Genomic DNA, 16,602 nt, shown 5'->3' with positions numbered 1-16,602 from the left:
GAATTGTTATGTTATGAATAAGATGCTTTAATAGTACTTCTATTCATCTCCATTTATTGTGTAAATACATGGCAGAACATTATGTGTACAAAGGAAAAACTTGACACTTCCTACCAAATGGATCTAAAAAGTCCCTGCTGATATGTGCAGTCTTAGTAACAGTTCAGGGTATGCCCTGTGCTGAAGTGATTCCTTTCCTCCAAATGCTCAGTATTCAGCCTTCTTAGCAGAGCAGAAAATACTATAAAAAAGCACACTTTTTTTTTTTTTAATAATGGGAATTTTAAGGGATGCATTATTTATTTTGATGAAGAATGCATTATTTATTTTGATGGCAAGCTAAGAAGAAAATAATTTTTTCTTTGTTATTTTTCTTAAATGATAACCAGCACTGTCTCAGATTGCCCTCCCAAAACTGCAGGTTAGGTAAGGAACAGCACAGCTTCTGATCTGTATTCTGCGGATCACTTAAGCATATTCAGCTGCTTAAAGACAAGTATGTGTGAAGACCTTGTGCAGCTTTAACACCTGGGGGATCCTCCTCTAGGCTCAAATGCTGGTTGGACTTCCCTGACTCCATAGGAAGATGGTGCCTGTCAGCCTCATCTCATGGCTGGTCTGTCAAGCTGTGCCCATCACCTGAACTGCACTGACATGCTGGAAGGGTCTCACCCTGGGTTATGGAGAACAAGGCACCGGCAGAAGGCTCAGCAGAGCAGGGTGCATGCAAACACATCTCTGCAGGTCCTCAGGCAGAGGAGTCTTCGTGGTGCCCTAGTTAAGGGCCCTCACCTTGAGGCTGAGAGATCACCCTTGCCTCATTCTCATTCTGCTCCAATGAATCTCTAACACTGCTTCATGGAAACAATTTTAATCCTAGGATTCTTTTATTTTTCCAGCTGCTTAGGTCCCTTTGCCTTGATATTTATGAAATTTGCTAGAGGCTTTTTGAACTGCCTGAGCAGCAAACAGCACATCTCTTGCCAGTTTGCGAGTTGACTTTGAGCACTGGTCTCTTCCAGTAAAACATGGCCCTTTGAACAGGCTTCTGTGAAATGAAGTATTAGCTCCTGCTGCAATTTGGATAGAGCCAGATTCAGCAGACATGGGCTTGCATGAATGTATGTTCACTTGTATGAACAAACTCCTGCCTGAGACACAAATGCCGAGCTTGCCTGGATGCAGAGTGGAAGGTACCTTCGCCATGGAAATGTCATGGAGGAGTCTCAAGTGCTTTTCAAGGTTAGGTCTGTAACAGATGGGCAACACTTGAATAGGGACTGGCTGGCAGTATCATAGCATGTGCTTAATTATCTTATGAGCCCATAATCCTTAGTTAAAATGTTTACTAAGGAGAATACATATAAAATTCCCCTCATTTTTTCTTTTCAGTGAGCTATAGATGTTACTTTAAAAATATGTTTATAATTCTTAATCCAATTGCATTTGGCATGCTTGTGCTGACTATTATGTTATATACAGTAAATGAAATCTTACATTTTATATTGAAAAAATCCCCACACTATAACCCAAGAAACAAGTAACAGTATTTTCCCAAAAATGGCATCCTATGCAACCCGACTCAATTTGCCTCTTTGCATGTAAAGCACTTGCGCAAGTGAGACTGCTAAATATTATGCATAATTCTGTTTGACAGATGATCATGTTTTCCCATGTGTGTACAAGTCTGTGTGTCTGTCTGTTAAATCCTTTGGAAAAAGCAAGAAAGCAATTCCTTCATTAACAGCTCAGAATTAGCCCTCTTTCTCTCCCATGTTTCCAATTTGGCTGTTTTAAATAAATAGTCAATATATGAGGGCAGCTTTTTGCAGATACTTTGCTACAGAAAACCTTCCACATGGTTGTCTCTTGCATTTATTCTATTTAGCACTATGGCACTGAACAATGAAATGAGTTCATAATTATCCAGACTTTTTCTAATATCATCTGTTAGCACTTACAGGCTTTTGGGTGATGGTTAAGCAATTATTTTCCATCTATCACCGCGCAATCATCTTGGTACAATAAAAAAGCCACAGAAGTGTCTGGTCGGTTGATTTGCTTTTTGTTAAAAAATGTATATAATAAAAAACCTTTATCAGCCTCACATTATGCAGCACGACTTGAATAGCTTTTATACTTCTGTGCGAGTTTGAAGGACTTTGTGCTGAAATACATGTTGCAAAAAAGGTTTTGTTACATGGCTTTGCTTTAGCACCAGTTTAGGAATTATTAATATTTTTGAGATAGATCACGAGATTAAGTTATATAATTATTAATACCACTTAATCACCAGCCAATTTAAGAGAGCAATTCAGCGGAATTTGTTACTGTCAAAGTAGTGACTTAGTTAAAGACTCAAGAATGGTAGGGGTCGTCTGAAACTTGCAGCAGGGTTACACACACAGGAGGGTTAACTAAATCACTCCTACAGGCATGCAAACAAAATTCTGAATCATATTACATACACACATAGTCAAATAGTTCTGAACCAAATTTCACATGTGAACACACCCAGAGGTGGATCTGTGATTTAAATTTCCCTTTTCATGAGTTTCAAGAATTACTTTTATGTGCTGGCATTCATCAACGGGTGCTCGGTGAACCTCATTAAATCAGGCCTTTGAGTCTCATTGTATGAAGCATCTTTGAATCCTGGCAAAATCTACCCAGCTCAGTGGAAATACTGGGTCACACAGCTCACTGTGATCCTGGAGAGCTCAAAGCATCGTTTTGGATGGATGTTTATAGTATCTCAAGACGATTTGCTTCGGTATTCTCCATTCTGTAGGTGTTTCTTGGTGCTGCCAGGAGGTGACTGATGCCCAAGTCACTGCACTTACATGCCCATATGAGCATCACAGTGGGTCTTATCCTGAAATCTCAGAGCAGCCCAGGAGGGCTGCACCACTACTGTACCTAAACACTAAGAATGACAGGGTGGGTGTTTTTTTTCTCCCTAGAATAAAGACACACCTCAATTGCGCAAAACACTGCAACAAGTGTTAATCCGCTTTCATTTACTGGATTTCCTAGTGTCAGGAACAAAGAGACAGTTCTACCCTACAGATGTTATCCAAGGAACTTCTGTCACCTCTTGGCCTTGTCCCCATTACATGGTGTGCTGTAGCACAAAGGATTGGTACAATCCACGGAGGTCATGCTCATAATGTTTCGGACTTGATGGGATGTGTTACTTGCCTGTTGTTTTAAACTTTCTGTTTGCAGCACGGGATAGTAAGCGCAGAATGCCTTTTCCAAGACTCTGCTGGCTCTTTTCTATTAACATGCTTTCTATCACACTGGTCACAAAGGCATCTAAACACTTTTCAGCGCTAAAAATGACAATTACACTGACGGCTTTTCTAAACCTATTGAAGCCTGTGACCAGTTGGCACAGCTTTCTCTCAGCTGCTAGATATGGGCTATGAGATTGCCAATAATTTCAGAAGCTGACAGACCAGCAGTGTTTCAGCCCAGGGATTACCCAAATGTATACCCCTTTGGCTAGTGTCTCAATCTGTCAATTAAAAGATTTAATCTCAGAATGCTTCTTCATGCCAATTTTAATTGTTGTCAGAGAGCTGGTGTGTGTAGATGCAGATGCATATCTCTGTTACAGTTCACAAGATAGCAGAAAACAGTAGGATAAAGTAGGTGAAATGTCAGATAGCTGTGGAAAATTTATGGTGGTATGCAGCTACACTGAGGTTTTTATAACATTATTTGAACACAAACAATGTAGATGTGGTGGGATTTTATTCTTCTCTTCATTACACTTGTCTTTCAAAAATGACTGAAAAAATAGGAAGTTATTTGTAGCCTGTTAGCCATCTTATCAAATTGTCGCTCCATGTATGTTAAACAAATTTGTCTTTGGGGAATCTGAACCTTTCCATGAAGAAAATAAAGACAACTTTTTCTTCTCTATTTACTTCTTGCATCTATTATCCCTGTACCTCAGTAATAATATCCTAGTGCAATTTAGAAAGTACATTCTGAAAAAATATCTGCTAGTCAAAATGCTCATTTCTGAATGCTATCCTTGGGAGATTCTGAAATGTCTAGTTATGGAGTTAAGAAGTTCATCTTGCTATGTAAATTTATGTATGAGAGCATTCAAAAGTCTCTCTCCAAGAAGTTAATGATCCAGACAATGATGAGTTAACCTTCTTCACTCAGCAGGATATGGAAACATGAGGAAAGTGGGTGTTTATTGCCATTGTGCTATTGTCTTAGCTCGTATAAATTTGCATGGCTTTATGAAATCTACAATTATTTTCAGAATTGGAGGATCTACAGCAATAATTTAAAAATTGGTATCCCATTCCAACCTATCTAAACTTTAAGCTTATATTAAAAAACCACACCAAGAATGATAACATAAATGAATGTTCATATATTGTTAAGTATGTTAATAAAACACACAGGATAAGCCACTACAGGCATTTTGTAGGCATCTCAGAGTTCAAATAATAATTTAAAACTTGACTTATTAGGAAGCGCTCCATTCACCACTCTCACTCACACCTTTTGGCATTGACCAGCTCCCTCAGCCCTTGTGGATGCATCCTGACAGGCCCATGGCCTTCTAGTAGTTTGCTTATGTATCTATTTGTTAACCAGAGCTAACCTGTTTTTTAACTTGGTTTAGAGTTTTCCTCTGTTTACAGATATTTGTCCACAGCAGCTTATTCTTTGGGTAAAAACACTGGCCCTCGTTTCTTCTGTTGCAAGGCCTTCTCCAGAAGTTGCATCAGTAGCCAAGACCATTTACGGAGGACTACAGATGCAGTAGGCTGCAAGACACCTGAAAGACATCTGCTACTACAGGGTACAGAACATGAGAGCTACATTTTAAGATTTCAGAATCCATCTGAAACCTAAGCTAAGACCAGAAAATGTTTTGTGACTACATTTTTATGTACTTGATGCAGCTGCAACATATTCATTGTAATATATTATGCATTACATTATTTTATTATATTTGTCACAGAATCCAGCCCACATATAATCACAAAAAGGTTTGTTATTGGATTATATGAAGCTAGAATTAATTTTTTTTTGTCCTTTGCCACATAATATTTTACTATTCTGTGATGGGAGAAAGATAACAAAATAAGTGTACATATCCAGAGAAAAATCTTATTTTTCGTTATTTGTCTTGGCAGATTTGTGACCTATGTTGTCCCTGAAATGAGGAAGTTCAACCTTCTTAGCACTTAACATATGCCTACATTCTCAGTAATACTATGGTTTTCAAAAATGTCCTAGATATGTCACCCTCAAACATAATGCCATGAACTTCCATTTGTTAATCTGAATTAATGAGCAGATGATGTCCAGCTAAGGCTGTAAAAATAATAATCATACATCATTAGGGATGATTCATATACACATACATATAGCTTATTCTGAGGAATAAATACTTTGTCACAAAGATTGTCTATATTCTTCCTACTAATGGAAGAATCCCTATTGTTTTTTAGGGACAAAATTTTGACTAAATAGAGAAAAAAAATTATGTTATTTTTCTATGTTGTTTTTCTTGATTTATCTTAATATAATTATTGTTGACACCAGAAACATGTTTTGTGATATTTTTGTCGTTTTGTTTTTATAGGAGCAGAAATAATTTGAATATTTTCAAAGAATAATTTAATATACTACTAAACCATTTTAACACTTCTACAAAGCACATGAGATTCACTGAGAATAAATTAAAAATTTATAACATGTTTTCTTCCACTCATCCATGCTGTTTTAGTGTCTGAAATGTAATGCTTCCCTGTTTTCGTGGCAATGCGGTATTTTTAGCTATTTTTAATTTTAATTATAGACAGTTGTAGCAAATGAGTATTTCTTGGGACTTTAGAAATGTCTCTAAAGAGAAAGGGCATGGAAACAGTGCCTAGAGACATTTTTGTTTAAATTATAGTGCAATTAATTTTCTTCTATTTTGTAAAATACAAATTGATTGAAATAGTTAAAGATATAACCATCGTAAAACAGTGAAAAAGCCCATATAATTATCTCTCTGAAGATAAATACATAGTGCTATTTTTGAAACATTTTCTGAGGATTATCATCATTTCCTGCATTCTACAATAGTTATATGTAAGATTATTAAAATTATAATACTACTTTATGTATATTTTGCTGCAGAATATGTAATTATAAGGGGACAATCTGTCAAAAGTATACATTTCATATTCAGATGGTGTGATGGCTCAGTAAACTTACTCTTGTTCAGATTAACAGGTAAAGAACAAAATGTGTAACTCTTGAAGGAGGACGAATTATGGAGCATTGAACAACCCACATACACTTCTAGTCCTGGATTTCTTCAGATGTTGGAGCTGTTCATCAAACATGTGTGATCACAATGTCCTGTGATATCTTCCTCACTGATGCATCCTGACTCCTCATATCCCTTTTTAGGCTCCGTCTTACACTAAGGAGATGTTCTTGAGTCTTTATTAAACACCTCTGTCATAATCAAGAAACCCTGAAAAAGTATAGGAAGGCAAAAGAGAAGCTGGTGACTGGGTTCCAGGCTGGCAAAGATTGTGTCTCAAATAATAAGAAGGTAGCATATTTATTAATAACCTGAGTATTTAAATAGGTTTATTCACTTCCAGATCCCTTGAAACAATTTCTGACATTTAGATTATCAACCCATGCCGGTATTTTAACCCTTTAAGGCTAGGGAAACCTGCTTATGAAAATAGACTTTCTTGTAATTGCAGTGCTGGGTGCATATTTTTTTTTTAATAATCTTTATGTTAGCATATTTTATGTTATTATTTTAACCTGAAACCTATAGCTTGTGCTGGTTTTTATCATTAGGAAACGATGGGCAGAAATGTTTTTACATGTCAAGGCAGAGACATGTGAGAAAATGAGAAAAATGGGAATCTGAGTTGTATGGAGTTGGACTGATCTGGTCAAAAAAGAAAAAGACAAAGCTGCCTAAATAAAGCAAAGTGTGCCTTTTAAAATTAAATGGGTTGTAAAAAGGTGTATTTCTTGGCTTTTTACATTCCTTGCAAAAGCATCTTTTGTAGTTGCTTTAAGAAAATTAACTCAATAGTCAAGAAATTCTTTGAGCCAACTTTCAAAAATCAGTAAGAAAAAAAATCATCTTTCAACCCTCAAGAAGAGTCAGAACAGCTAAAACAAGTCAGCTCCCCTCCTCCATCCTCTACTCCTTTTACTGGCCTATAATACAAAGAATTTCAATAAAACAGGTCATCTTGGACCAGATCTCTGACTGCTTTATTAAATAGACAACGGGGCTGAGGAACTGCCTGTGTTAGGGGCACTGGTGGTTGTTTCATCTTTGCCTGTGCTGCAAGGATGAGAACTCCTTATTATCCAGGGCTCTCTACATTTCACCAACAGCATTTCCTTTTCATCTTTGTTTGGGAATAAGACAATTGGAATGCAGGACTCCCTTCACCCATGTACAGAGACTCTCCTGTGACTTTCTCTTCTGCAGGTCTGAAATCAAACCGAAGGACAGAGGTCTAATTTCTCCATAATTAGCAACTCTCCAACTAAGCACTGGTTGCTCTGTGTTTACCAGTTACCTAGTGTCCAGGGAGTCCATTTGTGTCCAGCATACTATTCTCATATGTATGGTATTCCCATATGTATGGTATGTGTTAAAGGAGTTTTTTTAAATGTAAAAATCCCAAGAAACCAAAACAAACATTAAAATTAAATGTATTTTGGAAATCAGAATTTTTTCAGTTTGTTGCTTCAAACCTTCTGTATAAGTATGTTACACTGCCTGATGCCCAACTTCAACACATTCACCAAATGCTCATTAAATATAGATAGATATATACACAGACATACATATGAGTTACATTGCTGAAAAAAGTATGAGGGCAGATTTGAGAAAATCCAATATTTTCATTCGTCACTAAAGTTTGGCATTTGAAGAAAATTGCTTCATCTCAAAATGTACAATTATGTTTGATATCCACAAGGGAACAGCTTGGGAGATAGATTTTGAGGAGAAAAGTAAATCTTGTTCAGCTAGTTTTAGGTCATATTGATGAAGGTCATACATTTTAAATACTTAACACAAAGTTTTCAACTTTGAGAGCTTTATTGTGGTGGCATAAATAAAGAATGTAGATGACCATAATAAACTCTCTTCCCCAAAACATACTTTATCAAAATAAATTACAGATATTCAAATATGACAACTTTTGATTAATTTTAAGAAATACCTGCTAACTTGTTAGGAACTTTTATGTGACTGTAGTTCAGTAGTTATAAATCAGGTCAGTTCTACTGGAACAATGCTGATTTATGCTATATGAAGTTATAGCCTATGGACTTGACTTTCTAGTTTCACTCTTGCAAAATTTTGAGTCCCTTCAATTTCCACAGAAAACAGAGCTAGCTAAGCAGAAAAAGGATCTTACGAGATACTTCAGTAAGTTGCAGAAATGAACTATTGACCCCACAGGCTATAATCTATGCTAATGACAATATTAGTTTGTACTATCCTGTTGAATGTCACACCATGAGTTTAAAAGGTAAGGATGGTGGGTTGACAAAAAAAGACAAAGAGGGGATCTTATTAATGTTTATAAATATCTCAAGTGTGGGACACAGAGGAGAAATGGCCAGCCTCTTTTCAATTGTGTGGGGAGACAGGACAAGGGGCAATGGCTGCAAGTTGGAGCACAGGAAGTTCCGCACCAACATGTGGAAGAACTTTTTCACAGTGAGGGTTACAGAGCCCTGGCACAGGCTACCCAGGGCGGTTGTGGAGTCTCTTTCTCTGAAGATATTCAAGACCCATCTGGACACCTACCTGTGTGATCTGTCCTAGGGAACCTGCTTTGGCAAGGGCGTTGGACTCGATGATCTCTTGAGGTCCCTTCCAACCCCTACAGTTCTGTGATTCTGTGATTTTATTACTGTCTGTTTCATTGATTTACTGCTTTTCTAGCACACAGAAGATTTATACCTTATCAAAGTCCCGATCATCTCATCTGTGTGGCAACAGCTCCCTTTTCATTCCTACAGAAACTGGGATACATTACTTCGTATTGCCCAAAGTCTCCCCTCAGTATGGCATAAAACGGCATGATGGAGCTTGGAACATTGCTATAGGTCTCAATTAAAGACAAATCTTCCATGAACTTAGGCAAGTCTTTTTGTTACCTCGTGCATTTATCTGTGTGCGTATGAGGTTCATATCCCTGGAGTATGTATAATTTGACTATATGTTTGCATATTCTCTATCAAAACAGAAGACTCAGCTGGGAGCTCTTTATGCTTTTATAAAATAAAAACGCTACAACATAATTATTTTAAGTGGAACTAATTGCATAGGTGCAGCAGTAACATCTCCAGATCACTTTGTGTTACAAAAGATGAGCATATTTACTCATTCTGATTTGCTTTCTGCGACTCCTGTTCCTAACTAACAGGAATGAGAATACAGCAGTTCTAAAAAAAAAAAAAATATTAAAAATTTAAAAAATGGAATTAATGAATACTCACCATAAAGACCTTCTTTAAAAGATACAGAAGCCCTTTCCAGTGCTAAAAGTTACATCATTTGTCCAAATCCAAAAATGATCTTGAAGTACTGGACTCAGTTTGAACATAATGGTTGCTAACAGCTTTGTAGCATTACAAGCAAACATGAGTATTTTTACCCTTTGTTCACTGTGTACTTGACCCGTGTACCCACCAGGTCAATGTGTGCACCATTATGTAATAAGGTGTCTGACTTACTTTTAACCTACTTCTGTGATAACATCATATACGCGTCAGCCTGAATTGACTAAAATTGTCTTGGACAAATATATAGGTTCTAATTATGACAGCAGGGGCTAGATCTGCCATTTTCAGGGTGAAAAACATGTACAGAAATGGGAAATTCTGCATTTGTCAAGTAAAACTGGTAGTATGAAAGAGATATAGTATCTTACTACAAGTTAAATCCTTGCCTGTTTGAAGGCAAAGACAAGACATAATAGTCAAAGAACACAAATCACCATATAAAAATATTTTCCATCTAAGCAAATTCAGTTAAGAGAAGGAAAAAAAATGCTTTAAACTTTTGACATATTTTTACTGAAGAAATGTGTCAAAAATGCTTATTTTTACTTTTATCTACTTGAAATGCTTTTCTGACATTTTAATTGATTTTTATGCTCTTTAACAGAAAGAAAATACACCTTTTTTAACTTAACTCAAACAAGCTTGTTAGGAAAATATAGAGCTTAATTTCATTGAAATCGCAGCCACCCTGTCTTATTACAAAGTTCAAAGCACTTCAAACAATTTTAATGAAGGAGATTGATAGTCATATTGAAAATGTCAGCAGGAACATTTGTATTTGCTAATAAAAATAAAGAATACTATTTCAAAGTAATTTTACATTGCCAGCAAGATCTTTACTTTTAAAGGTTGAAAAATATTTGTATTGTAATTATGGAGTTCCTTCATCTGAGACCAACAATTTACCATGTTAACTATTATAAAAATACATAACAAAAATAAATACAAAATACATAAGCTTGCCATGTATTTTCATTAAATAAAACTCAGGAAAACAGAAAAACTCTATTCCTCAAAACCTTTTGTGTTTCTTTTGGGCATTCAGAAACAAAGTACACGCCACAACATAGCCTGGAAATAATATTAGATTAGATTAGATTGAATTTTGTAATTTCTTGGAGTATTTTTTTCCAGCAAGGGAAAACTTTTTTTTATTTTATGCAGTCTCACTCTTTAACTCACTTATCTAGAAACAGATCATTTTTATTAGCAACACTCTTTGCTTTCATGATATTTGCTTTGCATATCATATATTGCATAATACAATATATATTATTGCATAATATGAAAATATATTAAATATCAGTGACTGGCAACAGCTAACAATGAATGAAAAATAATGCTGGGTAGAGTTTCATTACTACCATTGAAAAAATTTGGTGTCCTCTCATACCTAAAACTGAAAGTGAATGGCTGGTTGCATAGAAGGCTTGGCAGATTGCTTGCTTAGCTTCTTTTCCACTGATAGGCAGAAATATGCTTGGAAAATGACTTCAGCTTTTGGAAATTCTTTCAGAAACTCAGAAATTCTCCTTTATTACACAACCAACAGCTCCTAGCACAACAAGTCAAGTCAAATAGGTGTTCAGCTGCTGCTACAATATTAAAATTAAATAATAAAGGACAGTTTTGTTTGATTTGTTTTAAAGTAAGAAATTATTTTCATTTGCTCAATCCCTAAATCAAATGTGCTTACGAGTTAAAATCATTGATTTTGACTTTAAGCCTGTGAGTCGAAGGGTACCAAAAGGAGAGAAGGGTCGTCTTTTGCTCTGGGCTCAGCACCTGCAAATACAAAGTTTTGAACATATATAAAGCACTCTGTATGGCATGTGCACTGGTCATAGCTCTCCTACTGACATCACATAAAGTCCTCTATACATTTCTAGGTCAACTTTAAGCATAGAAGTTCCAGCACATATAGCAACTCATCCTTTCCTTCAAAACAAATCCCTTCCCTTAAAACTGTGCTGCAAGGGCAGTCCTTGTGTTCTGATGGAGATCATTAGATGCATGCAGAGATAAAGAAATATTGCTCATCACTTAAAGGTATCTGAAACAAATATGAAGGGATCAAGTCATATTGCAGATCCTGGCCAGAGAATCAATTACATGTTTGAGTCATAAAACATCTAAATATGTCTTCCCGGGTTTTTTTCCCTGCTGTACATTCCAGAATTGCCAATTTACTTGCTTTTTATGATCTCAAAGAGAGACTGGGCTCATGCAGAGAAAGCAATTCTGATAAATACACATTTCTCGAAATACACTGCCTTATAAGCCATCAAAGCAATTTGAAAATCAATTTGATGTTTGACAGGGAGCCAGTGTATTCCCTTCAGGATACAACCAGCATGCTGAGGCCACTTAGTGAGAGAGGAAAATTCTGACGATACCATTTTGCCAAAGTTGAAGTGTCTGCAGTGTTTTCTCAGAAAGATCATAGAGTCAAATATGATAGGACTCTAACCTAGAGGTCAAAGTTCAAAACATTGGTAGCTTTAATATGTACCCTCAAGTGGCAAAGATGGTTTCTAAGTACCTGACAACCACTACACACTCTTTTTTTGTCCTTACAGATGTGATAGGACAATCAAAGGATGCAGTGAAGCTCTCACAAGTTCCTAGGTATTCTTTATTAAGTAGTAAGCATTAGCAAGCTAGAGAAAAAAAATCCTTATTTTGTTGGAATCATTCACTGCATAGACACTTTAAAATAATTTCTGCAGGGAAGAATCAAAAGACTAATTCTTGAGAGTAAGGAATTTTTTTTCTTTTTTTTCATCAAAAATCAGATTACCAGTATTCATCAAATATTTTCTATTTAAAATATTGTTTGTTTTTCTGGACTACTTTCTGTAGTTATTTTGAACTACGATGATTGATTTTTCCCTAGATCTCCAGTAACTCAATATTTCCATGGTTATATTATGATCTGTGGTATTACTCTGAGTTACCGAAAATGAGGTATAGACCCATTGCCTATGTTTTTAGTTGAAAAGCTGCAGCAAGCATTTTAGTTTCAAATGAGAAAGGGCTGCAATATTCTCATGGGTTACAAATATATCCATTTGGAAAAATAGATTTTTACCATAGGCAAGAAAGATTCAATTTGTAATATTCTTTTCAAAGTTTTAGACAAGATAATGTTTAAAACCAGAACTAGTATATATAACTTCCCAAAAGACTTCTCACTCAAGGATTGCTCAGGTCACTACTAGATATATACAAATTAAAATTGTACTTCGATAGACATTCTCCAAGGTCGAACAAAATACATTTCTGAGAAAAACATTAATCACAAATAACAAAGTTATAATTAGAATTTAACCAATTAACCAAAAAAAAAAAAAAAAAAAGGGAAAGCCCAGAAAATCTGTAAACATTTCCTTACTGAAAGTGAATTTAACTGTGGATGACATTGGCAGTCTTGACAATATTAGTGAACTGCTTTCCTGTTAAAAAACATAAAACCAAGTAAGGGTAATTTTGGTACCAGCTGGCAATGAATAAAGGATAGTGTGTCAGTTACTACTTTGAATTTCCTTTCAGCTAGACATTCAGCATAATGCAATTTGAACTTCTGTTGATTTACTGATATATATTTCCTCCTATTCATTTCCCATACACTGCCATGTCATTTGGGTAATTTATTTCTTGAGAGATGTAGCTGTTATTACACTTGGGGCCATCTAGCTGTATTTTTCTTTATCTTTAATGCTTCTGCACTTAGTTATGCTTACAGAACTCCTAGGAAAAAACAGCATCCTTTGTCAAAAGACATAAATCTTCACAAAGTCTTCTTAAAACTTTAAATACATTCTTAGTGAAGGGAACTACCGCAGGAGTTGTACACTAGTTAACATAGTTAACATTATAAGGCTGTGGTAGCTGTGATTATGAGTACCATTGCAATACTGCCTGAAATGCTGCTGTTCAATCCAGGCTCAGGAAAAGATTTGTAAGAAGCAAACTGAGTGTGAGCAAAAGTGTGAGCGAGTTACCTGACCTGTGGTGCCTTTTATTCTGTCAGAAAGAAAGGAGAATGAAAAAAGGCAAAGCATTGCTATAAAAAAAAACCCAAAACAGTATAAAGCAAAGTGATCTGCATAATTATTAAGATGTCCTATTAAGTAGGACAAAGATTAGTTTGCATTTAACAAGTAATAATTAATTTTTATTTCTCCTGTTTCTCAGCCTGCACACAGCTGCTTCCTCTTGCCTCCTCAAAATCTAGTATCATTCAGTCAGGTGAAGTTTAGGCCTGCAAATCAAATTATTGCTTTAGTAAGTCCTACTGACCTAGCTGCTTTCACCTTTTGGTCTTTGTGCTAATACATTTTCAATGATCGTGTTAATTTAGGTGAGAAGTAAGTCATTCAGCTGCTGTGAATCAATGCAATTTCTTTTGTGTAACTCCACATACAGGCAGCCCAGTAATCGGTGGCAAATGACAGACTTTAATATATAAAAAAATTAGCTAATACTATGACAGCTTATAATTTCACACAAGATAGGGGTGAAAAAAAGGCAAAGTATTGGCAAATCATTTAAGTGGAGAGTCATCTGAAAAGGAACAAATTTGTGTTCACACATTTAGTATAGAACTAAAAAATATGAGGCAGTTTGTATGGCTCAGAAATTAGTTTTTATAATCAGTGTTCTAATGCAAATCAATAGCCTGACTCTTGGTCGTTTACTTCTGTGAAAAAGAAATGTATCAAATATATGTTTTTTTCCATCAGGGAAGGCATGTGTGGTGTGAAGCATCCTCAACTTTACAAAAAAAAAAAAAAACAAAACCAAACCCAAACCCCCCAGAACCCCAAAAACCCAAACACACACACACACACACACACACACCATTCACCAAAATGAAAAAGCAAACAAACAAACCCACAAAAAAACCCCCAAAATAAAACAAACAAAACCCACAAACCAGGTAAAATCCTGAGCTACTTGTATGTATGGAATTAAATCACAGGTAGGCTCCACAAAGACAAAGCTATGCAGTGGGATTTTTCATTTGTTATTTTAAATGATAAGGAACAAGACTTCCCAGCAGATCTTTACACAGGTAACAGCACATGCTGTGCATAAATAAGGTTGAGGTCAGTAAGTCAGCTTCCAATAAGAACTACAAGCTTAATCCTGTCATGTGAGAGCAGAAGAGACTACCAGTTGCACTAAATACTCTTTTCCCCTGTAGTTCTCCAGGTAATAAACCTGAAATGTTATTAACTAGAGAAGTCAAAGAAACATCCCTGAGCAACTACAGAGTGGGAGGAGTGGCTGACACGCAGGAACACTGTGCTGCCATTCAGTGAGACCTGGACAGGCTGGAGAGCTGGGCAGGGAGAAACCAGATGAAATTCAACAAAAACAAGTGTAGCGTCTTGCATCTGGGAAGGAATAACTGCTTGTATCAGTACAGGCTGGGGGATGACCTGCTGTAGAAGAGCTCTGTGGAGAAGGACCTGGGTGTCCTGGTTGATGACAGGTTGGCCATGAGCCAGCAGTGTGCCCTGGTGGCTAAGAGAGCCAGTGGGATCCTGGAGTGCATCAGGAAGAATGTGGCCAGCAGGTCAAAGGAGATGATCCTTCCCCTCTACTTTGCCCTGGTCAGGCCTGGAGTATTGTGTCCAGTTCTGGGCTTCCTGGTATAAAAAGGCCAAGGATCTCCTTGAGAGAGTCCAGAGAAGGGCTACAAAGATGAATAAGGGCCTGGAACATCTCCCCTATGAAGAAAGGCTGAGTAAGTTGGGACTGTTCAGTCTTGAGAAGAGAAGACTAAGGGGGACCTAATTAATAATGTTTATAAATATCTTAAGCATGAGATGCAGGGGGAATTGGCCAGCCCCTTTTCAGTGGTCTGTGGAGACAGGACAAGGGGCAATGGCTGCAAGTTGGAGCACAGGAAGTTCCGCACCAATGTGTGGAAGAACTTTTTCCCAGTGAGGGTGACAGAGCACTGGGACAGGCTGCCCAGGGAGGTGGTGGAGTCTCCTTCACTGGAGATATTCAAGACCCGTCTGGATGCCTGTCTCTGCAATATGAGCTGGGGAGCTGCTTTGGCAGAGGGATTGGACCCGATGATCTCTCGAGGTCCCTTCAAACCTTTATGATTCTATTATTCTATGATTCTATGACAGCTACTAATAGCAATAATTTCAATGCTGAAATGCTGGGATGCTTACCTTTAGTTCCAAATCCATGGTACTTGCATTGCCATTTTATTTGTTCACGTTTGAGCTGCTGGTATGAAATAAAAAATAAAATACATGTAGTTAAAAGGAGATGTTCTTCCACAAGCACCGGAGCAATTTCATTTAGTACATTTTTATTTAATTGCAGAAAAATTCAAGGTTTAAAAGAAGAGTCATGAACATGATTTCTTAGTATCAGTTACTGTCAGGAAGACCCTACAAGCCTTACGGTCATCTGGACATTTTCAATACAGTAGGCTCAAATTGAGGACCAAAAAACAATATGATGCAAACAAAGAATCACAATGGGAACAATTACAAGTTTAAACACATTTATGTGTTTAATGATGAAATCTTAATATCAGGTACCACTTTATCACGAAACAAACATTACAATCTATTGACAGAAAACTAGATGGCTGTTACAGCATGCAAGGAGGAAAGATCGGATGGGAAGAGATATAATTCCTTCCTATTCTCTCCACAATATGTTCTTTCCACCCTTCAAATAACATTAGGATAACAAAATGTTTTACCCCTCTTTAAGAAAGAAGCCTTTCTATTTTGTGTCACACTGGTCAGCTAGTTGCACAGCAGAAAGAATGGGATAAATCAAAGACCTCTTTTAGTATCTACCTATACCTAAACATAGACAGAGATTTAAAATCAGTATTTCTACTACATCCAAAAAAGAAACACAAGGCCTGCCAAGCTGAATCACCTAGGAATTGCCTACACTGAACAGGAAAAACAAAACCCCACAAACCAAAAAGCCCTCAGGAAGGACAAGATACAGCAA

Source organism: Gallinula chloropus, assembly GCF_964237585.1.
Source record: "Gallinula chloropus genome assembly, chromosome: 2".
Lineage (NCBI taxonomy): Eukaryota > Metazoa > Chordata > Aves > Gruiformes > Rallidae > Gallinula > Gallinula chloropus.
Note: the sequence above shows the minus strand (reverse complement) of the source record.